This window comes from Saimiri boliviensis, chromosome 5 (assembly GCF_048565385.1).
Source record: "Saimiri boliviensis isolate mSaiBol1 chromosome 5, mSaiBol1.pri, whole genome shotgun sequence".
NCBI classification, from domain to species: Eukaryota; Metazoa; Chordata; class Mammalia; order Primates; family Cebidae; genus Saimiri; species Saimiri boliviensis.
Genome location: NC_133453.1, coordinates 93780701 through 93806699, shown reverse-complemented (window position 1 = coordinate 93806699; position 25999 = coordinate 93780701). Strand labels below are relative to the sequence as shown.

At 33.4% G+C, this 25999-nt stretch overlaps 1 long non-coding RNA gene across 1 annotated transcript in view; it reads left to right on the top strand.

Moving 5' to 3' along the window:
• LOC141584609 (uncharacterized) overlaps nucleotides 1-25999 on the top strand; it is a 407493-nt gene that overhangs the window by 271050 nt on the left and 110444 nt on the right. Inside the window, exon 4 of the long non-coding RNA XR_012517762.1 lies at nucleotides 4441-4467. This is a non-coding gene — a long non-coding RNA (uncharacterized LOC141584609). The remainder of the gene's footprint in view (nucleotides 1-4440; nucleotides 4468-25999) is intronic.

The window sequence follows — 25999 nt, the reverse complement described above, 5'->3', positions numbered from 1 at the left end:
TTTGTTTCGATTTTGTTCAGTTTTCTTCGTAGCTATGGGACTTAGAAAATGAATAGGTTGTCATCTAATATGGTCAAATAAGAGATCACTCATTCACTTGTCTACTAATTTAATAATCTTTTATTGCTCCCCTAGTATGTATTGGGCATTCATGTTTCACAGTTAAGAGGTACAGTCCTCAAGTTTCATGTACTTAACATCCTGCAGAGGATACTTGATGTCAAATATAAACACAATGATTACAGTAAAATGTGTTGAGGAGGTATATTCAGAGTTCAAGGTGGCATACAAAAAGACCCGTAAGTCATACTAAGGATATAAAGGTTAAGTTGTATGTGCATATGTGTTGTTGCCTCACTATCTCATGGGTTTAAGTGATCTTCCCACCTCAGCCTCCCCAGTAGCTGGGACTACCTGCAGGCACATGCCACCACACCTGGCTAATTTTGGGGAAAGTTGGGGTTTTGGCATGTTGTCCAGGCTGGTCTTGAGCTCCTGAGCTCAAGCAATTCACCCACATTGGCCTCCCAAAGTGCTGGGATTACAGGAATGAGCCACCATGCCCAGCCAATGATAAAGTTTTGCGGAATGGGAAAAAAAAATGATGGTGGTGGCTCTGACAGAGTGATCAAGGGACATTTCTGACATTTTGAGCAAAGAGACCCATGTGAGATGCAGTGGTCTACAATAGGTTCAAGCAGTCTAAAGCTACAGATGGTTAACTGAGGGTGGATCAGAGGGTATATGTTGACACCAGTGGCAGGTGCTAGGGACATCATCTGTGATGAACTCAAGATTTATAATCCACCCTTGAACAACATGGGCTTGAACTGCCTGGGTCTCCTTATATGCACACTTTTTCTTTTCTTTTTTTAACAATTTTTTTTTTTGAGACGGAGTCTTGCTCTGTTGCCCAGGTTGGAGTGCAGTGATGCCATCTCAGCTCACTGCAACTTCCACCTCCCAGGTTCAAGCAATTCTCCCTGCCTCAGCCTCCCAAGTAACTGGGATTACAGGTGCCCACCAGCACGCCCAGCGATTTTTTTGTATTTTTAGTAGAGACAGGCTGGTCTGGAACTCCTGACCTCAGGTGATCTACCCACCTCGGCTTCCCAAAGTGCTGAGATTACAGGCGTCAGCCACCATGACCGCCTGTGTATTTTTTTCTTTCAATGTAAGTTACTCCAAGTGTGCCTGCCTTTCCTGCTTCCCCTCCAACATCTTCCACCTCCGCCACCTCTGAGATAGCAAAACCAATCCCTCCTCTGCCTCCTCCTCCTCAGCCTGCTCAACATGAAGAAGGTGAGGGTGAAGACCTTTAAGATGATCCACTTCCACTTGATGAAGAGTAAAACTATTTCCCCTTCCTTATGATTTATTTACTAGCATTTTTTCTCTAGCTTACATTGTTGTAAGAATACAGTATATAATACACATAACATAAAAATGTGTGTTAATCAACTGTTTATGTTATCAGTAAGGCTTCTGGTCAACAATAGGCTATCAGTGGCTAAGTTTTGGGGGAGTCCAAAGTTATGCATGGATTTTCGGCTGGTTGGTGTTCCTACTTCCTGCACTGTTCAAGGTTCAACTGCATAGTGTGAAGAATGAGAATGGGCTGGGCGCAGTGGCTTCCGTCTGTAATCCTAGCACTGTGGGAGGTTGAGGTGAGTGGATCGTGAGATCAGGAGTTTGAGACCAGCCTGGCCAACATGATGAATTGCTGTCTCTACCAAAAATACAAAAATTAGCTGGACATAGTCGAGCATGCCTGTAATCCCAGATACTCAGGAGGGTGCAGCAGGAGAATCGCTTGAACTCAGGAGGTGGAGGTTGCCAAGATTGCACCACTGCACTCTAGCCTGGGTGACAGCACAAGACTCCATCTCAAAAAAAAAAAAAAAAAAAGAATGAGAACAAATTAAAGGATGTTACAATGCCAGGGATGGCATAATCTGATCTGCATTTCAGAACAATATCCCTGGCATCAGGCAGAATGGTGAGTGAGCCTTAAAGTGCCAAACAGATGGTAAAGAAAATCAGTGAGGATGTCATTTCAGTAATATTCTATTGTATCCAATATGTGTGGCTAACAAAAATTTAACTTTTTAACAAACTTGTGTCATTCTCATATCCACTTTGTTCCTTTTCCCTGCTCTGCTTTATAGTCAAAGTGGCCAATCTCTGCAAACTACATTTCCCAAGTTTCTGTGTCCGCTGGGCTTCCAGTAAGATTTGACCTATGGAGTTACTGGTGGGAGACTGGAGGACAGGAGAAGGGAAGAAGCTAGGGCAGTTCTCCAAATGCCCTAGATTTAATTTTACTGTAGTTTAGAAGCCAACATGCTTCTTTACATGCTTCTTTAAAAAAAAAAAAAAAAAAAGTACAGTTCCAATAATAGTTGAGTATTGGTTAAGATAGCTTCAAATATAGCCATTTGAACAAGATAGAATTTGGTGTTTCCAAATAAAAGTAAAAAAATGCTTTTAGAACTCAGGTAAGGAGATAAAGCTACCATTTAATCAGAAAAAAAAGGTTTTTATACAGTGCTTGCTTGGAATTCTCTCAAATCATAATTAGTCTATTTTGTGGGCTACACCAGAAAGCGCTTCTGAGTTATGTCCTCATCACATCACTGACTCCTGTGACATTTCTAGTCTTCTGGTATTTCCCTCTGTATGTCTTCTATGACACCAACTTTTGTGCTTCTGGTTTGGGCCCTTGTCTAATAGAAAAGGAGCTTATAGTGTGGCTGTTTGGATAGAGGCATGCAGTTATCAGGTGACAAGAGAGGCAGCCAGGGGACTTGATGTTTGTTTGCATTGAGGGCAGCATGATATCTTTGGGATTGGGGGCTACTTATTTAATTTCTAGATCCAGAAAACAAAGCACTTAGACAGCGTATTGCCAACATATATGAATTAGAAAACCACAAACTTCTCATATAGATGAGGAAGAGAAGGAACTTTTTGGAGTTGGAACTGAGGAAGGCATGTGCAATAATTCCTTGTTAAATTTTAATATTTTTGAAAAATCAGTCTTTGTTAAGTAGCTATGTAATTGTTTCTTGTTCAGTTTTGTTTTTGATTTTGGATTATGCTCAATTATGGGTGTCAGAAAAATACTGTAACAATCAGATATAACAGAAGTAAAGGATGTGGATGAAGTGCCCATTTCTGCTACATGGGCAAAAAGAAAATCAACCATTTGACTGAAACAGTAACATCAGCAGCAATGAAAACAGCACCTGGAGCAACGCAACCCTCTTTCTTTTTAAAACTAAGAGACTCTTAGTGCCTGGCACCTGCAATAAATATTAGTTCTCAATAAATAATGGCTTAATGAATGAATGGTTAAGAAAATGACAAGATACTTTTTTTTCTATAGCCTTTGGATGGAAACATAATTATTAAGATTTGGTGCTGGAAGAAAATAAAGCATTCTTTTGTTTATTCTCAAATCTAAGTAGTTTCCCACATGTACACCCAAACCAAAATTATGAGTATTATCTGTAGTAGATTGTTTTTTCCTCTTGAGTTTAAACAATGAGTCAAATTTTATAGGTACCCCAAAGCTATCCAAAAAAAATGTGCCCTTGAAATGCTGAAGACCTTCAATGTGAACTACCAGCCAAATTGCAATCGTATTGTGAAATCTTTATTTCTTTCCTAAGATACGACATTAAGCCTTTTTTAATTTTGATGATGAAATGTTGGATTTATAGTATGGAAGGGTAAACTCAAATTTACTTAATAATAAAAAAATACAAAGCATCATTGGCAAAACCACGATACCCTCACAAAAAAATGAAACTCACTAGATAGAATATTCCAATGGGCAGATGTTAGCTTAAAGTGTGCATTGTTTGGAAAAGGAGTTAATTAACAACTTATTAATTGGATAGAAAATCTGAAACTGTTGTACTTCTAGCAAATACATAATTTTCTTCAAGTATTATTAAAGCGTTTTTGTTGTACCTATTAAAGATTCTTGTCTCTAAGTTAATTTCATTATGCTAATAAGCTATCATCGTTACAGAACCTAAGCTTTGATCCATGTTAATTGTCGTGATCTTCAAAGACAAAGTCACCACTTACTTTAAATGAATTTTACATCTTTTTAAAGAATCACACGGAAATTAGGGGAAGTAATTAATTTTTTATTATGTGTCTCAATATTTTTAAGGGAGGAAGTCAATGGTATTGGCTAGAATTCATTTTAACATTTAACTAGGGAAAACAGCATGAGGCAAAAAAACTGTTCAGATGCAAAAGATTAAAGAAAATTTGAAACTGGGACCTAATTTGTCTTGATAAACTTTGGTGTTTAATATGCTTCTTTTGTTCTCAGTGTGAAACTGCAGGGTTTTGATTTGTAAAAACTTTTTGAAGAATTAATTCTTTCTAATTTTTATTCATTTCTTTGCCTTTCTTTTACAGAAAGACAGACAAGTTGACCTTCAAACCGTAAGTCTTTTAAATATCTATGAACTTACAAGGTTAAATCTATTAGTGGTCTGATATTAGCTATTGTACGCCAACAGAGTATGTTTCTTCTGAAACAGATAAGACTTATTTGTTCCTATATAACAACTAGTTGTTTGAACCTTAAGAGGTACAAGCAAATAATGTTATTAAACTATTTGCATGTCTCATTGTAAAACAGACAGTTAAGTATAAAACTATTAACTCCATTTTAAGAAGTTAATATGAAAGGTTTTTTTTTTTTTTTTTTTTTTTGTATGGAGATAATACATACTTTAAGGACACACCTGAAGCAGATAATTACTGGTTGAATATTTTTTATAACCAAAGTGATATGCAGATTAAAACATTCTTTAAAAACCTCATCAAAGTAGATCAAAAATGGGATCATAAATGAGAAAGGCAGAAGCATCATATGGTATATTTTTTCTTAAACATTCAGAGACAGGGGATTAACTGCCAAAATCATGATTTTGTAATTATTTATACTGTATCAAGCTTTCTGACATTCTTTTTGGAATGATATGGCATATGAAAGAGATATTAGAGTTAAACATACATTAAAAAACAGGAAATCCCTAACTGATAGAAATAAATGCTTCACAGGAAATGGAGGTCTATCAAATAGATTTTTAGAGAAAATCTGGTGGCTGTAATAGAATTGTTAGCAAATAAGAACAACTTGATACAACAAACAACCTAATGGTGAAATTCCACCTTACCATGAAGAATTTCTAAGACCTACTGGAGAAGCGTTGAATTCATTTTATGAGTTCTTGATTTGTAAATATCTATATCTGTAATGATTTCTCAATATGTAGATGTTAGTTCTCAATTCTTTGTAAGAAAATAACCTGGTGATAACAAAAATGAATTCTACCATGGTGCCCAAGGGTTTATATTTTTAACAAATATTGCCAGGTGTTTCTAATGCAAATGGTTAATGGACTGCAAGCCTTAAAGGCTGATAACATCAGTAACAAACTCACATTTTGTCTTTCTGCAATTCACTTCATATAATTCTTTACCAGCCAAACAAGATAATAGTGAAATCCACTAACGTATCAAGAAAATAGCCCTAGAAATAAATATATTGGATTAATAATTTGAATATTAGCATTGTCATGTTATATTAGAATGACTAAAAACAAATGAACTAATTTCATTAATTAAGGGATGGTGAAACATAATACATCTTCAAATTAATAGCGTTCTTTTCAAAACTGTGAACCTATATACCTTCTATGGTTTAGTCGTCATTTTGTATTGTTTCCTTTGCATAAGATAGGCATTCAATGCATATTTGTTACATGAAAATATTAGATTTTAATCTTTTATATTGTAACTCAGTGTTTGGCCCAATTTAAGGTTATCTGTTTTGTTCATCAGGTCTGGCTATTTTTTAAAATAATCATAACTATAGATACAGGACAGGTGTTTTCTACTATTGAGATTATTTGAAAAGCTGTGCTGAGGTTTCTGAAGGCATTTACATGAGTTTTTTCTCTTAAAACTTTAAGTTCTGCAATAGTATATGAACATTTTTTGTATGTGCCATCCTTACAAATTTTAATAGACAAAACCACACATTTTCAGGTGTATAAAGGTATAATTTCTACCAGAACTGCCTTATGGCAGTGGAGGACTGGAGGCTGTCTACATTATATTTTGAGATTGAATATGTATATTATGAGAAACAATCTCAAGATACCATAGGAAATATAATTTAGGGTGAAAAGACTCATAAAATCATTTACATTAAAAAAAAAAACTCCTAAATCCCCACTAAGCAACTGTTATCCACAACATCTTTCCCAAACCTATTAAATCATACTTCAAATGCATTATAGAGATAATAGTAATAAGTTTAAGAAATTATTTTTTTATTGAAAATGTTGACTTTGGGCTGCAAGGAAAATTCTGGGGCCATGATAAAAGTGACAAATAACTCAACATTGACCCCTGAGAGGATCCTGTTAGACTTGGATTGAGGAGGGAAGAGGAGTCCCATTCATATCCAGCTCTACCAGTTTCATCCTAAGCTGACAGAGGGCCCAGCTGTAGGGAGGATGGAGAAGAAAAACTTGTAGAAAGTGGATGAACGACAGCCTTTTGTTTTTCAACTTTTGTGATTGTAAGGAAAGAATGAGGTGTGGATTGCTTTCCTTGATGGATCTTAATATAGAAATTCGTAGATTCACATACTTTCTTTCATCCCAAGCAAAGCCATCTGGTCACCAATCTAAGAGGTCACTGCTAAATATGACTGTTTAGAGCAACAGGAATTTTATGGAGGCTCAAAACCTCTATGAACAGTTTTTGTCAATTTAAAATTTTAGATCAGCTCACACATGATGAAAATTATGAATAAACAACTTTAAGGTTAGGAGATAAGAGGCTTACAGAGCTAAAATTATTAGATAGCTTAAGGTGGAATTTATTGCATATACAACTTTGTTTTAAGACTTTTTATTAAACTATAGAACAACACTGCAATGGCTTCAAGTAAGTTTACAATCCAAGGTGTAGCAAATCCTATGTCTAGGGACCAGAGCCCAGGCTTTGTCAAACGCTATAAGAATTGAAGAGCAATAACTTTGAATAACATTTGATTTATTTTTAAATAAGCATAACTTTTCATCTAAATAAATACAATATTTATTCAACGAATAGTTATTTTCCCAGCTTTTACTTGCATTAGGCAATTATTAATATTTTTTTATTTATTGTACTTTATACACAGGCTGTATACTGGCACCATAGCCATAATTTTTGGCTTGCACAATATTTTAAATATTTCAAAGTTAGCTTCTAACTAAAATAACCTAAAATACAAGTATCTGGATTTTTTTTTAATTTAGAAAACATTCACTCTCTGAAAATATTGGACATTTTCATCTACATAGCAAAGATGAGATGAAACCAAGTAGAAATTTCTTTTTTTACAAATGAGCATTGTGTTCATCTCATCACCTGTCTAGCTCCCTTCACTCATGTAAATAACTTGTCCAAACCCGAAAGACATTTGGGTTTGCCCCAATTGATAAAAACGTCATGGTCTACTAGAAATGAATGTCAAACCTATATCCATGATTGTGGAGCCATCTATGTGAAAATCACTGGGATATGTTGAAATTCAAAATGACTATACTAAGGAAAACATTATAAGGAATGAAAAGTGAAAACGTGAGAGGAGGATGAAGTGTTATCTTAAGAGACACAAGACAGGTGGGTTCATGCTCCAAACTACCTTTCTCTGGACTTCAGAGAGCCTTAGGTAAATCATTGAGTACATGGCAAGTCAAAGATAGAGAAATAAAATGTTAGAATTTAGTGGAAATAACTTTAGTTTCCATGTACAGTAAGTAATATTCTAACTTAAGAATGCTAGAATACCTCTGACTGAAGATTGTTATAAGATGCTCAGGGTTAACTGTGTTAGATGCTTTTCTCTTCTAAAGACCGTTGCTTTTAAGTAAATGCTTGCTTATCTTTCTAATTTAACATAGTCCCACATTCTTCTTTGTAGTAATTTTGGGCTATCTGATAACATATAATGGAAAACATGTTTATGTCTTCCACCAGTTCTTGTTGCATATTTCAAATGCTTAGAACAACAATTTTCAGAAGCTTTCATTAAGGTTAATTTAAAAACTACATTAAATACAAACAGATTTTCTCACAAACAAAATGCAATGTGTACTTAACAGACTTCTGTATGTTATATTTGATAAACTACCTCATATAAATGCAAATTTTGACTTTCTGCCAGAACCAGGTGGTATGGAAAATATTTCTATTAAACAAATAATGCTGGAAGAGCAAACTTCAAGCACTGGTATGTTACATAGGGAAAGAGGATGTTTCATTCAGATTTGATGTATATTTCAGGTTGACCTTTATGCATACAAAATAAAAGAAACACATTGAAGAATAATATGTGGTGAGCAGTTGTCTTTGGTGTGAGAGAGGATTCAGGAAAATATACCTGGGAAGGGATTTTACATATTCAGATAAATAGGCTAAAAATACTGTCTTCTGTTTTGCATGGTTATTTGCTTGCATTATCTTATCCTCTGTGGTAGTTATCTGGATAACTTTCATCTCAATCACTAAGTAAAATTGAACAAGCGGGGCTAAATAAATCAGGATGATCCCAAATACTGCCTCACAGAGTAAAGCTTCTTTGAACTCTCAGCTAGACAAAATACAATCAGAACATTCATGTAAACAGGAGACCTCCCCCATCTCCCCTACAATAATAACCTTAATGTACCTATGAAAAAAATATTAGACAAGCCCTAAATAAAGAATAACTTACAAATACCTGATCAGCACACCTCAAAATTGTCAAGGTCATCAAAAGCGAAGAATGAGCACTCACACATCAGGAGATACTAAGAAGATGTGATAACTAAATGTAATGTAGTACTCTGGATGAGATCTTGAAACAGAAAAAAAAAAAAAAAAAAAAAAAAAAACTGGTGACATCCAAATAAAGCATGTAGTTTACTTAATAGTAATATACCAGTGTTGACTCAATACTGACAAATACACCGCAGTAATGTAAGTTGTTAACAATAGCAGAGACTGGTACAATTTACATGGGAACTGTCTGTAAAATCTTTGTAAGTTTTCTGTAAATCTAAAATCATTCTCCCAAAAGGTTATTTAAATTAAAAGAGTAAACAGAAGATAAACGGAGAAAATATTATTTGGCCAGAAGGTATATGTTCATGCTTTTGAGGATACTTCTATTCATTCCTAGTAGGTTAAGTCTTTAGAATTGCTATGTCAGAGACAGTGATGATGATATTCAAATTCTGTCTGATTTCTTGCTTACTCACTGTGATGACACATGCATGCTGTCCACCTGAGGACTAGGTGTCCATCCCAAAGACAGTTGTTGCCTACATGAAGTGCAATGGGAAAATATGTGACCTTGATTGCACCTTGGTTTTGGCTTCTAAAAATTAGGCCTGACGAACTTGATATCCACTGTTGTCATAGGCTGTATTTGTACGTTGTTTTTATGAGATGGGTCTGAGGACTCCAGAGAAACATTTGATTTAGGACAAGGTAGTCATATTTAAAAATATTACAAATCATGCAAAATACTATAATGATCATTTGCCAATATGAGAATAATGCCTAATATAAAAATATACAAAATTGGGACTATTATGTTTGAGACGATAGGTTAACCATTTAAAAGTAAAACCCCAACTTTAAAGAAAAAATATTTTATACACACATACATACACACACACATATGAAGATGCTGATGATAATGTTAGTTTCTTCATGGAGACCTCTGTTCTAACCACTGCACTTAGAGCTTTATACGCTCTCTGCAAGTTTGCTATCACCACTTCTGTTTTATAGATAAGTCAATAAGACTAAGAAAGAAGAAGTAACTTGCTCAAGTGCTCACATCTTGTAAGTAATACAGTAACTTTCCTCTCATCAATTTCTCATGACAACACCTATTACCATCCTTGTCAAACTTTCTCTCCTATCAAGTCTCTCAGGTCTTTATCAGCTTGGCATTATTTCTTGACTGTCTTTTTAGATTGATGACTCATGGTCATGTCTCAGAGACCATAAGAGATAAGGCTGACATTCTAACCCAAGTCCATTGAACTCCAAAGTCTATGTACTTAAACAGTGAATTAACATGCCTGCAATACAATATTGTCTACATAATGCTCTTGATCTCAAATAATTCTAGAATAGTTTGTAGGCTCAATTATTCAATGATTTGAATTATTATATTTACTTTTGGTGTATGAATAAATTAACATATTTTGTATACATTTGAAAATGTTAAAAACCTCTCTGATCAAAATGTTCACCACGAAAATGTAGTTTTAAAAAGAATATGGAATTACATTTTTCTCCTTGACAAAATATCTGTTAACATCAGTATGTAAATGTTGTATATATTAAAGCCACAATATAAAGTTGTATAGGAATTAGAAAAGTGAATTGAGAACAAAGGAGAAAGCCTGGAGTTGAAACATTGAGACATTTTGTAGAGTCTTAATGAAAAGTTTCTAGAGAGGGAACAGTAGACTTTATTGATGTTGTTGTTGCATAATATATTACCTTAGGTTTTCGTCCCCTTAAAAATAGTTAATGTTTTGGTGAGAAATGCAGGGTTTCCTCCTGCTAGAGAAGATAGAGTGGGCTAGCTAACATTAACATTTCTGGAGATCTCTTTAGACTTCTGATCTAATGTGTTATTTCTGCTAATCTGAGACTAACATTACTGACTCATAGGAAACAATTTAATTGTCTCTGATGATAACATCTGACTGAGACTACAGCTCTTAAGAGCCAACCAGTTTTAATAAAATAATTCTCATTTATATCATAACATACTTAAATTTCTTTCCTTGTAGGATCAAAATGGAGCCAAGACTTTAGAGTTCACGAACTTTCAAAAGGAGATCTTTTCTTTCCCATTGATATGGGAATAACAGTCATTGTGTGCTTCCTAAGAAATCTTTGTCTTTACAGAGCTAATAATTTATAGTATACATATATTCAGCACAACCAATATTCTATTCCAAGAGGAAGTTAAATTGGATAATTATAGTTGTTTATATTAATTCTTCATAATAAAAATTTTTCCAAATCCTTGACTGAATTCAAAAGTCAGAAAAATATTGATTATATAAAGTATGATTTTAGTAGTGGGTTAATAAAATCATGTGTATTCTTAACATATTTCATGTGAGGAAGCCCGACAAATAGCATTGACTTTATGACAAAATCAATATTTGTTTTGCTGTGTTGGGTAAATTTATTTCTCAAATTTTATTTAGTATCAAAAGAACAAAATTCAAAGAATATGCAACACCAGAGACTTCCAAAATTGAATATGAAGTGAAATATTATAAAAATCTATATCAAGCTGCTCTAGATTAGTTATTATTTAAAGCAGATAGTCAAAAGTATTCAGCTTTTAAAGTGAAGCTCTCATGTATTTAAATATGAGTGACTTCAAATTTAATGCTATTATTTCTTTATATATTTTTTCCAAGGAAAATTTTATATTTTGAGCCAAGTATAGAATTATATGGTTGGAGGGTATACAATGCAGACCTACAGTGCTTTATATTATGTCTAGGAGACAGAGCATTAGATTTCACAGAGAATGTCATGGAGATGTCACAGTGTTGCAATTTCTGATCTAGCTGCAATGCTTAGGTTTGAATGGCAAACCCAAGGGCCAAATTCACAAAACAGTTACATTTGCTTTTTGCACCCTCGATGCCCAAAACACTGGAATTTGCACTTTTAAGCAGACAAAATAAATTCTCTCTTTCCTCCTTACAAAACTTTAAATTTACAAATGTTTCTTACCTGACTTGAAGAATTCTCCTTAGGGGCTTTGCAGACCTGAAAAAAACACAGAACAACCAAGAAAGGTGTTCCCAGCTCAGCCATCCTGTTTATCTATCTGCTTAGCTCTAGTTCTTTCCAAACCACAGGCACATAAAGAATTCTACCCAGGGCATCTATAAAATACGTAGCATCACTTTAAAAAGTCGTTTATGTCATGAGTTTTTAACATATTACATTTATTTCCAAAAGAAAGGACTTAATAATGTCAGCAATCAGCCCCTATTTCTCTTTACTGTTGAATAGCAGATTTTATCCCTTTAAAGCTCACTTCTTGCCATTGTTTTCAGAAAGATAAATGCACAAATTATATACAGTTTATATACATTAAACATATATCAAAATTTCTAGGTATTTAAAAACATTTCTTGATATTATGACTTTTTAAATGTTGGAAATCTATTTATTTTCCAAGTAAAAGTTATTATCAATATTAAAAAACATAGGTTTTCATGTTAATCAAAAATAAATGAAAATACACTTAGAATTGATAGAATACTGATATTTGTCTGTGCAGATGTGATACACTTAAAGACTCTCCTTTTTGTCTGCCCAAACCCTCTTACTGTAAGTACTACAATAACTTTCCTTTCATCAATTGCTCCTGACAACACGTAGTACCATGTCGAACTTTGCTCTTGTCTAGTTTCCCAGGGCTTCATCCTCTTTGCATTGTTTCTTGATTCATTGTTTATGGTGAGGACTCAAGTTCATGGTCTCACAGAAATTTACTTGTGTATGTCCCAAGAAGTTCTTCAGATTGAATCTGATGCTGCAAAAACACTTCTGTCTTGACGAAGGAATCTTCCATAACTGGAGTAATTTTGTATTAGTAATTGCCTTTAAGTATTCCAGTGCTGAAATTACTAATATGTAGGGCAACTCCACATCCTGGTTTGCCCAGACAGATTCTGTTTTCTGTCTGTTATCGTCAGTTAATTATTAGCAGCACTTACTCATACTCTTAAAATTTTTCCTATTTGATCATCATTTCAATAGCCATTTTTTAAAAGACAAGTTGAATGAGAATAAACGTATGAGACACGAGTGACAGAATTGCTGCTTTGGGAGGAACACTATTCGAATTATGTATAATGAATATTACTGTACTTCTGACAGTAAATGCATAAAAATAAAGCTGTACTACAAAGTTTCTTTTATTAAAATTCTACAAGGCCTCAGAGAAGGTAAATAATGGAGAGTTTCCCACCCGAAAGCTTAGTGACCATGTGCTAAAAGTTATTTGTAAGTTTACACACGTATATTTTGTCTTAGTAATAAGATTGATTAATGGTGAATAATAAAATATCTATATATTTTTAAATAACATAAAATAATAATATCTTATTATGTATAGTATCATTGTGAGTTATCTCAAATAGCCCAGATTGAAAAAGGAAAATAACACCTACTGAGGGATTGCAATGTGTTAGGCATTGAGATAATTAGGCAACGGAATTATAAATACAGATGTGTTAATGCACGGTCAGAGGGCCTCCTGGAAGGTCATGGTAATGAAAGACAAGTTAATCTCTTGGGATAAATAAAAAGTTAAGGGAGAAGAAGATAAATGAGACAGATACTAATAGGATAAAATAGCTTGCCTTTCTACATTGACAATGGAGGGGTTCAACCATGTTGTTTTCTTAGGTTATGGCTATTGTAGAAAGCTCATGTTGTCTTTGAAGGTGGAAGGGAAATGTCTGCAAACAAGGATCAGGGATCAGCACTGGGAGAGCAGTTCGACAACCACTTCTGAAAGATCTGAGAAGGAATTTCTGGCCACTACTAAGAAGTAATACATGCCAGAGAACTGAGGACTGAACCCAACCATTAGGGGACTCTCACCTCAGCACATACACAGTTGAAAGCAAAAAGAAAGAGGGTGGGTTTGAGAAAGATTTTGCAGATTGAGACTATCCTCAAATTCCCAGTGTAAAAAAATGTGTTGATTTAATACTAATATGCGTTTTCTCTTCTTATTATTATTTTTTATATAACTTTGTGGCAAGAGTTAATATGTGAACAGCAGTGTACTATAAATTCATTACTTGAGGTAGTCCATGAACAATTGCATGGATGAAAGAATGAATGTACTACACACTTGCTGTTACATTTTATGCTCACGACAACTTTGGGAAGTAGATATTACCAGCCCCACATGACAGATGGGCACACTGAGTATAGACAGATTGAATAACATCCGAGATTACACAATTAGTGGCAGAACCGCTCTAACTCCAAAGTCCATTTATTTTCCAGCATATTATTAAGATGGTAAAGCACTGATTTTCAAAGTGAAATATTTGCAGTGATCACCTGTGGTTTTTGTGTGTGTGTGCGTGTGGTCTTTTTTTTTTTAATGCATACTCTGAATCAGGTGGTCTAGGATGGGCCTGAGATGCTACTTTTCTAGCAAATTCCTAGGTAAGTGATAACAATGCTGTTGGTCCACAGACTGCACTTTGAGTAACATGAATATGTTCTTGCGTTCTGAGCTCAAGAGTTTGAGCCTTTATTCTTGAGTTTTCAGGATTATTGATGCACCATTTGTTTAAAGTTATTTACATACTTACTTGCAGTAATTTCTTTTGCATTTACTTGTTGTTTGAAGAATTCAAAATCATGATGTATGACATTGATCACCATTTGTAATTTCTAATCTAGTGAAATATTCTGTGGGATAGACATTGCAGATGCACTTTTTGTGAGTTAATGATATGTTCTCATAATTAAACAGGATCATGAGGCTGAGTTGATGTGATGTAATATGACTCTGTACCCTAAAGTGTGCTTCTATGGTTACTCTCATAGCTACTATTAGCAACACTTGTGTTGCTCTACAGGTAATATACAAAAATATCGCCTGCCTATGGAAATTTAAATTTTGGCTCAACTGTTTCATGTTTATTATAAAGGAAAATTAAAAAAAAAACCAAAGCAGTAAAATAAAAACAAATACCCCCAAATTAATGAAGTTCAACCTGCTATCACCAATATGGTTTCAGGAGACTGTTTTCATGATATAGACACTGAGTTGAAAGGATTTCCTCCTCTATGTTCATCATAGCATTTAATTTAATTTTACTCACCTTACTGTGGCGCATTTGAGACCCTCATATCATCTCTGTTCAGGAGGCAGCACAGTTCTTTACCCTCAAGTGTGATAGACATGGGGAACTAGGCTGAGAGAGTGAAGTGCCTCCTGCAACTATGTTGAAAAATAAGTATCTTTGAACTTGATTATTTAAAATAATGGTAATTTTAAATGCTTTGATATTTATTTTAATATATCTTTCTTATACTATAATATGGAGACTATTTTATTCTCCAGATATCCATATTATATAAATTATATTCATAATTACTGTATAAATAATTAATTTTCATTGACAGCAAGCTTTTTATTATGGCAAAATCTAATAATGACTCTTGCCAATACATTAAGTTGTAGTCATTCTAGTTTTTAAGTAGCTATTAACTTCTTCAAAAAAGATTTTTTAATAAAGGACAGCTCTAATTGTTTTTTATATTAACTTAATTTTAACCAATACAAAAGACAACTGAGTTAAAAAAAAAAAAAAGTCCTCTAAAAGGAAAACAATCTGACAAAGTGATTCTAAAGTTCGTATTAAGAGAGAAAAGGTCCAGAATATCCAAAACAATATTGAAGGGGAAGGATTACATGAATTTGTAAAATTCACACTGACATTAAGACTTACTATAAAGCTGCAACAATCAAGAGAGTGTGGTACTGGCAAACTGATAAACAAATAGCTAAATGGAGTAGGATAGAGATCCCAGAAATAGAACCACACAAATATAGTCAACTGGTATTTAACAAAGTAGCAAAGGCAATTCAATGGAGAACAGATAGCCTTTGCAACAAATCGTGCTGGAACTACTAGATATCTACATGAAAAAAAAATTAATTGAGATATCAACCTTATGCTCTTCCCTAGTATTAACTCAAACAGATTACAGACATAAAATGCAAAACTATAAACTACCTAGAAGATAACACAGCAGAAAATACAGATGAAATCTTGGGTTTGGTGCTGACATTTTAAATTAAAAGGCACAATTCATGAAAAAAATAAAGGATTGAAACATTGGTCTTCATTAAAATGAAAAACTTCTCCTTTGTGAAAAAGACTATCAACATTCCAGTAAGTCTGAGGCAAGAGGATTGCTTGAGGACAAAAGTTTGAGACTAGCCTGGAGAACGTAGTAAAATTCTGTTTGTATTTAAAAAAATAACTGGGCATGATGGCACAGCCCTGTAATTCCTGCTACTTAGGAGGCCGAGGCAAGAGTGGAGCCCAGGAGATTGACACTGCAGTAAGCCATGCCTGCATCACTGCACTCAGGCCTGGCACACAGAGTGAGACCTTGTCTTTAAAAGCAAAACAAACAGTAAAAAAAGTTAACTGTCAAGAGAATAAGAATACAAGTAACAGTCTAGTAGAAAATATTGGCAGAGACACATCTAATAAAGAACTGTTATTCAAAATACACAAATAACTCTTAAACTGGACAATTAGGAAATGAGCAACTCAATTGAAAAATGAGCAAGAGAGCTGAACAGACACCTCACCAAAGATGATATACAGATGGCAAATAAACATATGAAAAGAAGCTTGACATCATAGTCATTAGGGAATTGCAAATTAAAATAATAATGAGATATCACTACACAGCATTTTAAATGGGTAAAATCCAAAACACTGACAACATCAAATGCTGATGAGGAAGCAGAGCAATAGGAACTCTCATTCACTGTTGCTGGGAAGGCAAAATGGTACAGTAACTTTGAAAGACAGTTTTGGGAATTTCTTACAAAACTAAACATGCTCTTACCATCTGATCCATCAATTCTGCTCTTTGGTATTTACTCAAAAGAGTTAAAAACACATCTGCACAAGAACTTGCACACAAATGTTTATACAAGATTTATAATTGCCAAAATGTGAAAAAAACTAAGATGTCCTTCAGTACATGAATAGATAAATCATTACATCTAGACAATGGAATATTACTCCATGCTAAAAAGAAATGAGCTATCAAACCATGCAAAGATACCAAGAAATTTTGAATGACTATTATGTGAAAGGAACCAATATGAAAGGTCTCCTCACTGTAAGATTTCAACTATATAACAGTGTAGAAAAGGCAAACTATGGAGCCTAGAAAGAAAAATCAGTGGCTGTCAGGGATTTTTGGACAGAAAGAGATGAGTAGGTGAAATAGGTATTTTTTAGGGCAGATTACTACAATGGTGGCTACATGTCTGTGAACATTTGTCAATATCTGTAGAACGTTCTACACCAACAGTGAATGCTAATGTAAACTAAGGGGCTTTATTGATAATGTCAATGTTGGTTCATGTGTTGTAACAATTGTACTGCACTGATTAGGGAGGTTTATGGTGGGGATGTTAATGTGAGTGACAGCAGGGAGGGAGCAAATGGGAATTTGTGCTTTGTGCTGTACTTTGTGCTCAATTTTGTTGTGAAGCTAAAACTTCTCTAAAAAACCCCTATTAATTAAAGAAAGTTGTCAATTTAATGTTACCTTATGCAGTCACTCAAGGAATGTATAATATTAATATTTCATTTTTGTTTTTATTGTCCTTATACAAGAGAGTTATTTAAACCTCCATTCCCAATACACACACACACACACACACACACACACACACACACACACACACACATTTTCTGTTCGTGTTTAAAGCTTATTTCACAAAAGATTATTTTTCTTTACTTGGTAGATGATATAGAATGATGTCTTATGTCAAATTGTTATAAATTTCAGGTCTAAGTCATTGACTTTCTATGGCCTGAGGCAGGCCAGTGGTTGTGGTGACGTAGAGTAGAATTGGGCTATTTTAATGACGGAATCAATTAGGGGATCAAACACATTTTAAATCTTATTATGGACCCTGAATCTAGAAGGGATTTCATAGTAAAATTTCTTAAGTACTAAAAACTAAACTGATGTGACAGTTACTTAAGATCAAATAATAAGCCTTTGCATTCACAGTATTTGTCAAATAATTTTTTAACTAAAATAAGAAGGTGATGAAAACAAGAAGGCTATGGTAAAGAGAGTACCTTGAGCTACTGAGTTCAGCTCGAGGGCAGTTGGGAGGACATGGATGGATTCCTGGGCACCGAAGCTTCAGATTTATTTTAAAAGCTCATTAATAAATCAAAGTTTTGTCATTTTAATATAAAGAAATAGAAGTCTGCAGCAATTTGTATGCATTAACCTTTTACAAAGAAAATGTAACAGCAATGTTTTTTATTTCTTACATTATTTTCTGCAAACTTTAAATTTTAACATTTATGGTAGATTATATATGTAAGACTATAAGAATGTATTTCAGGCATATTTTTAAAAACACAGGGATATATGCAATATGTACGAAGTTGTCTCTGGTGTTTTGCACTTTAACCAATTCATTCACCATTTAAAAACAATTAAAAAATTAATTAAGCTGGATTCTGCCCTTGGATACACACAACAAAACCCCCATTGAAGTCAATGGAAATTGTGCATGCATATCCAGGGGCAGAATTTGGCCCGCTGTGTTTAATTCACTCTGATCATTCCTATTAATTCAATATTAATATTTCCGTTCATTTATTCAATTAGTCCTGTGGTATTCAAAATTCGTTGTATGTAATACATTGCGATCAGTCAATCATTACATTTCCAGTCCACTTTCTAACAATCAATATTTGAAGTTAGTCAAGGCAAAATGCACTTAAAAATCAAACAGAAAAAGAATTAGTCGCTCTGCAGAGATATCTCCTACTTTGTTGCCTGGTTTCTTGGGCCCAACCTCTCCCTGCGGATTTAGTCAGTGTGAGAGACATTAATAAATTGTGGGGCAGAGTTGGCCCTTAGATCAAATGCTACTTTGTAGGGTAGCCAAGTAGGACTATCTAATAACAGCCAGATGTGAAAGACTAAGCTCATGAAATACCCACCACTTAATTAGGTCACACAATACCATTTGGATTCTAACCAAATTTGGGTTATCTCTTTTCTGAGTGGAGGGATCTCTTCTGTCTTCAAAAAACGGATCAAAACTAACAGAGTATGTTAATATTGCAGTATAAACATTGCATGCATGAATAAGTAGGGCTAAATTCAAGAAATGCAATGATCTCTATGCTCCAAATTCATTAAAATACAACTTCTATAGGCAGGAAAATGTAACCTTGTTATATAATTTTTACATTGGTTACAGGGATCCGCAGTATGCAAGACTATGTGCAAATTTATAGAGGGAAAGTCTATGGAAATTGACAATTCACAATTAAGTATTCATTGGGCATTCCTAAAATAGTTATGTTTTGTTTCTTAATAGCTTTATTGAGATATAATGTTAATATAATAAACCACATGTTTAAAATCTACAATTTGATAAGTTTTGATGTACATATATACCTGTGAAATTGACATTCCACTCAAGACGTTGAACCTATTTATTACCACAGAAAGTTTCCTCATGTCTCCTTTGTAATCCTTTCCTTTGGTTCCCTACTTTTTCTCCTTTCAGACAACCACTGATTTACTTTATTAGAGATTTGTTAGAATATGCCATAATTTTAAATAATAAAAAATATACTGTTTTTTGTCTGTCTTTATCACTCAGCAAAAATAATCTGAGATTAAACCATGTTGTGTGTATCAATAGTTCGTTTCTCTCTATCGCTGAGTAGTATTCCACTGTATGATTATATAATAATTTGTTTATGCATTTCCCTTAGGGTGGACATTTGGGTTGTTTCTGGTTTGAGCTTACTAAACGTAAACCTACTGTGAATATTGTTGTACCAATCTTTGTATACACATACCTTTTCTTTTCCCTTAAGTAAATAAGTAGAAGTGTAATGGCTGGGTAATATGATATGTGTATATTTAACTTTTCAAGAAACTGCCACATTGTTTCCAAAGTGGTGTGGCATTTTATATTTACATCAATATTTATAATATGAGAGTTCTAGTTCCTCCAAATCCTTATCAACATTTGGTATGGTCAGTCTTTTTTATTTTAGCCATTCTCATAAGTCTATAGTAATAGTGATCATTGAATTATTTTGCATTTCTCTAATAATGATGTTTAATACCTTTGGCATATGTAGGTGATTATATGCCCTCTGCTTATCTCCTTTGATGAAGTGTTCATTCAATCTTTTGTCCATTTTTAATTGGGTTGTTTTCTTTCTTTCCTTTTCTTTTTCTTTTCTTTTTTTTGAGACAGGAACTCACTCTGTTCAGACTGGAGTGCAGTCATTCCATCTTGGCTTACTGCAACCTCCACCTCCTAGCCGCAAGCAGTTCTCCTGCCTCAGCCTCCTAAGTAGCTGGGATTACAGGTGCTGGCCACCACACCAGGCTAATTTTTGTATTTTTAGTACAGACGTGGTTTTGCTATGTTGGCCAGGCTGGTCTCGAACTCCTGACCTCAAATGATCCACCTACCTTGGCCTCCCAAATGCTGGAATTACAGGCACGAGCCACCATGCCCAGCCTGTTTATTTTCTTATTGCTGAGATTTAAGAGATATTTACTTTTTCCTGAATAAATGTCTTTTCTCAGATTTATGTTTGATATATATTTTCTCTCAGTCTATATATTGTCTTCAATTATCTTAACACTGTTTATTTAAAGAACTGATTTTTTTATGACAGTCAATTTATTTTTTAAAATTTTGTATTTAGGTAAATGCTATTAGTATTATATTTAAAAAGTAGTTTTGCCTAGTCAAATGACACAGAGATTTTTTTAGATGTTTTAGGGTATTGTATTTTGCATTTAAATGTATAATCCAGCTGAATTAATTTTTCAAATATGGTTCAAGATAAGGATTGAAGTTTGTTTTCCTTTGAATATTAATATTCAGTTGTTTCAGAACCATTTGTTAAATAGCACAAGCTTTCTCCACTGAATGATCTTCACACTTGTCAAATATAAGTTATCCATATCTATTTGTCTATCTTTATGCCAAATACCATTATGTCTTGATTGTTGTCACATTATACTAGTCTTTAAATTAAGTGGTTTCAGCCCTCAAATGTGCTCTTCTTTCATAATATTGTTTTAGCTATTCTAGATCATTTACATTTCCATACAATTTTTGGAATCAACTTGTCAATTTCTCCAGAAACCCTGCTGGGATTTTGTTTGAGACTACATTCAATCTATAGATTGATTAAATCTATAAATTGGTATCTTAACTATACTGACTTTTCCAACCAATGGGCATGGCAAATTTTAGATTTGTTTAGTTTTTCTTTAACTTATTTCAGCAGTATTTTATAGTTCCCAGTGTGCAAATATTGAGCATTTTTTATCATATTTATTTCTAAGAATTTTATATTTTTATGCCATTGTAAATAGTATTTTTAAATATCCATTACAGATTGCTGCTAGTATATTATAAATTTATATCAGAATTGTATGCTGCAGTTTTGCTCCACTAACTTATTAGGGTTAGAAGCTTTTTTGTAGTTTCTATAGGATTTTCTTCACAGACAATCATGTCATCTGAGATCTAGACAGTTTTAGTTCCTTGTTCCTAATTTGAATATTTTTCCTCTTGGTTTATTGAAATGTCTAAAATCTCCAGTACATTGTAGAATAAAAGTAGTGAGAGCAAAAATGTTTGTCTTTTTCTTGCTCTAAGAGAAAGACTGCTCAATTTTTCACTGTAAGTATGGCATCAGTTGCATGTTTTCCCTTGATGCACGTTTTCAGGCTTTGGAAATTGCCATCTATTTCTTGTTTGCTAAGATACTTTTTATCAGGAATGAATATTGAATTTTGCCAGTTACTTACATGTATGTATATTTGTATTAATGTGATTGTATGTTTCGCATTTAATAGTTTATTAATGTGTTGAATTACATGGTTTGATTTTTGAATGCTGAATCAATCATGCATCACTCAGATAAACCCCAGTTGGTCATGATAAAGTATTATCCTGCTTGTATATTGCTGCATTTGACTTCCTTATATTTCAATGAGAATTTCTGTATGCACACGATGAGGGGAAACAGGTCTGTAGTTTTCTTGCAATGAGGTAGTTTGGTGTTCCTATCAGACTAATGTTGTCCTCATAGTATGATTATGGACATTTTCCCTCGTCTTCAATTTCTGTATGAATTTGCATAAAATTGGTGCAATTTTTTTCTTAAATGTATGGTAGAATTCACTACTGAAACCATCTGGGATTAAAAAAAATTTTGGAATGTTTTTAAATTAAAAATTCAACCTATTTAAAATAGATAAGGCTATTCATATGATCTCTTAAGTGGTCATTCAGTTGTTTATCTATTTCATTCAATTGTTTATCTATTTCAATTGTTTATTTCAATAATTTTTGCTCTTTTATTATTTTCTTTTCTTATTGCTTTAAGTTTAATTTGTGCTCCTATTACTAGTATTTTATAGAAGACCCTAAAGTTATTGATTTAAGACTTAAGAAAATTTATTTAACCAGTCATTTAGTGCTATAACTTTTCCTGCTTATCATGGTTTGTACTGCGTTGGCAGCATCCCATACATTTTGATATGCTGTGTTTTTGTTTTCATTTCTAGTGACTTTCTGATTACCCTTTGATTTCTTTTTCTGACCAACTGATTGCTCAGAAATGTGTTCCATCATTTCTAAATATTTGTAAGATTTTTGAGAGATTTTTATGGTATTTGTTTCTAATTTTATTTCATTGTAGTAACAGTGTTTGTTTGGCCTTGTGACTGTTGGGACTGTTTTTATGGAGAGAAAATAGGATATCTTAATAAATGTTTCCTGTGCACTTAAAAAGAATGTATATTCGACTATTGTTGAGTGGTGTGTTCAATGAATCAAATTGGTTAATAGTACTTTTTTTTAGTTCCTCTATATTCTTATTTTATATTTGTCCTATCAGTTATTGAAATGGGGTACTGAAACTTTTGACCATAGTAATGCATTTATTTTTTCTGTGGTTCTGTCAGTTATTACTTCATGTGTTTTGAAGCTTTCTTATCAATAAGATCAAAGTTTAGGATTGCCATAACCTCTTGCCAAATTGATTTAATTATTGCTATGAAATGACCAGCTTTTCCTTGGCTATGTTCTTTACTCTGAAATCAATTTACTTTGAAATTTATATGGTAACTCAAATTTTCCTTTGATTAGTGTTAGTATGGTAAATCTTTCATCTGTTTAATGGTAAACAATTTTTCTCTGCAGTTAACATGCATTTCTTGTAGACAGTTTATAGTAAGATCTTGCTTTTTAATCTCATCTGATAATCTCTGCCCTTTCATTGGAATGTTTAGCTTATTTCTGTTTAATATGATTATTGGTATTATTAGGTTTAATCCTGTCATCTACTATTTATTTAATATTTGTTTTTTGTTCCCATTCTGCTGTATTTTTCTGCCTTTTTTGAGTTAGTATTAAGTTAGTGCAAATGTAATTGCAGTTTAACAATTGCATTGTTAGAAATTGCCCTTTGACATTGGAATACATTTTTAAATAAATATGGTTATGTTACACATCACTTTAGTGGGCATTTATTTATTTATTTTGCTAATGACTTATTATTTGCTGTTTATTTTAGACTTTGAAAATGATGTTAGACACAAAACAAATTTGAGCGATTTTCTTATTTGAGTTCAGAATGGGCCATAAAGAAGTGGAGACAACTGGCAACATCAATGATGCATTTAGCCCAGGAACTGCTAATAAATGTACAGTGCAGTAGTGGTTCAAGAAGTCTGGCAAAGGAGATGAGAGCCTTGAATATGAAGAGTATACTGGCTGGCCATTGGAAGTTGACAACAACCAACTGAGAGCGATCATGGAAGCTGATCATCTTACAATGATGCAAGAAGTTGTGGAAGAACTGAATGTTGACCATTCTACGGTTGTTGAGCATTTTAAACAAATTGGAAAGGTGAAAAAGCTAAGTGGGTGCCTCAGGAGCTGAGCAAAAATAAAAACAAAAATCGTTGTTGGAAGTGTTGTTTTCTCCTGTTCTGTGCAACAACAATGAACCATTTCTTTGTTGGATTGTGATGTAAAGGAAAAGTGGATTTTATGTGACAACTGGTGATGACCAGCTCGGGGGTTGGACAGATAAGACACTCCAAAGCACTTCCCCAAACCAAACTTGTACCACAAAAAGGTTATGGTCACTGTTTGGTAGTCTGCTGCCGTTGTGATCACTACAGCTTTCTGACTCCCAGTAAAACCATTACATCTGAGAAGTATGCTCACCAAACTGAAGAGATGTACTGAAAATTGCGATGCCTGCAGCCAGCATTGGTCAACAGAAAGGGCTCGACTCTTCACAACTCCCGTCCGCCTATCTCATAACCAACACTTCAAAAGTTGAATGAAGTGGGCTATGAAGTTCTGTCTCATCTCTCGTTCACCTGACCTCTGGCCAACTAACTACCACATCTTCAATTGTCTCGACAACTTTTTGCAGGGAAAAAGTTTCCATAACCAGCAGGATGCAGAAAATGCTTTCCAAGAGATCGTCAAATCCCAACACATGGATTTTTATGCTACAGAAATAAACAAACTTATTTCTCATGGGGAAAAATGTGTTGAATGTAATGGTTCCTATTTTGATTAATAAAGAGGTGCTTAAGCCTAGTTATAATGATATAAAATTCAAAGTTCAAAATCTCAATTACTTTTCCACCAACCTAATATAATGTATTATTTCATTTTTTTGATGTATTAACTAATAGTCTTTGATTTATTACTTTAATGATTATCTTACAGTTCATAGTATATATCTTTAACTTATTACAGTCCTATATAGAACTCTACCATGGTATTCTTCTATCAGTATTCTCCTAGATACGAACTACTGCTGTTTTATATTCTACTTACACATGTTATAAGCCCCACAGCATATTTTTATTGTTTTTGTTTAAACAGTACATAATATTTTAAAGAGCTTGAATACTAAGAAAACAATTTGTTTACCTGTGTAATTACCTTTTCTGATGTTGTTTATTTGTGTAGATACATATTTTCATTTATTATTACTCAACCTGAAGGAATTCCTTTAACATTTCTTATATTACCTACCTGTTAGTAACAAATTCTGTCAGCCTTTGTATACATGCAAAATTTTAGTTTACTTTTGTCTTTGAAAGATGTTTTTACTGGGTGTAGAATTCTAATTCCACAGATTTATTCATTCAGTGCTTTAAAAATGATAGTCCACTGTCTTCCTGGTTTTACTGGTTTAACAAGAAATCTGCTGTATCTTTATCTTTGCTTCTTTATCCTTCTCTTTGCTTCTTTTTTTTTTTTTTTTTTTTCTGGGCACTTTAAAAAGTTTCTCTTATCCCTGGTTTTGAGCAATGTGATTATAATGTAATCTAGATAGGTTTTCTTTATATTTCTTGTGGTTAAGTTTGGTTGAATTTCCTGTATCTATATGTTTGCAGTTGTCATCAGTTAAGAAAATTGTCCGTCATAATTTCTCCAAATTATTTTTCTGTCCATCCTCTTTTTCTCAACTCTTTTAGGGACACCAGTGACATGAACATTAGACCATGTAAAGTGGTTCCACAACTCCCTAAACTTTTTTTAAATAAGCATTTTAAGAAATATTTTTCTGTTCATTTTAAAATATGTATTTTATTTTTTAATGCTACATCTTCAAATTTATTATTATTGTTTTTCTGCAGAATCTTATCTGCAACTTATATCATCCAATGTATTTCATCTTAGAGATTGTAGATTTCATCTTTACAAGTTTGATTTTGGTAGTAAAAAACATTTTTATCTCTTTCTTTACCTTTTACGATGCAATTATAAATTCCACCTTATCATCCTTATCTGTTAATTCTAACATCTATGGAAGGTCTATGTGGATTTGCTTGATTTTCTTTCTTTTCATGGGTTGTATTTTTCTACTTCTTGTCATGCCTGGTAATATTTGATTAGATGACAGTCATCATATATTTTATTTTATTTTGTGTCTGATATTTATGTTTCTATAATTATTCTAGAGCTTTATTCTGGCACACAGTTAAATCATATAAACATAGTTTGATTCTTTTGGATCTT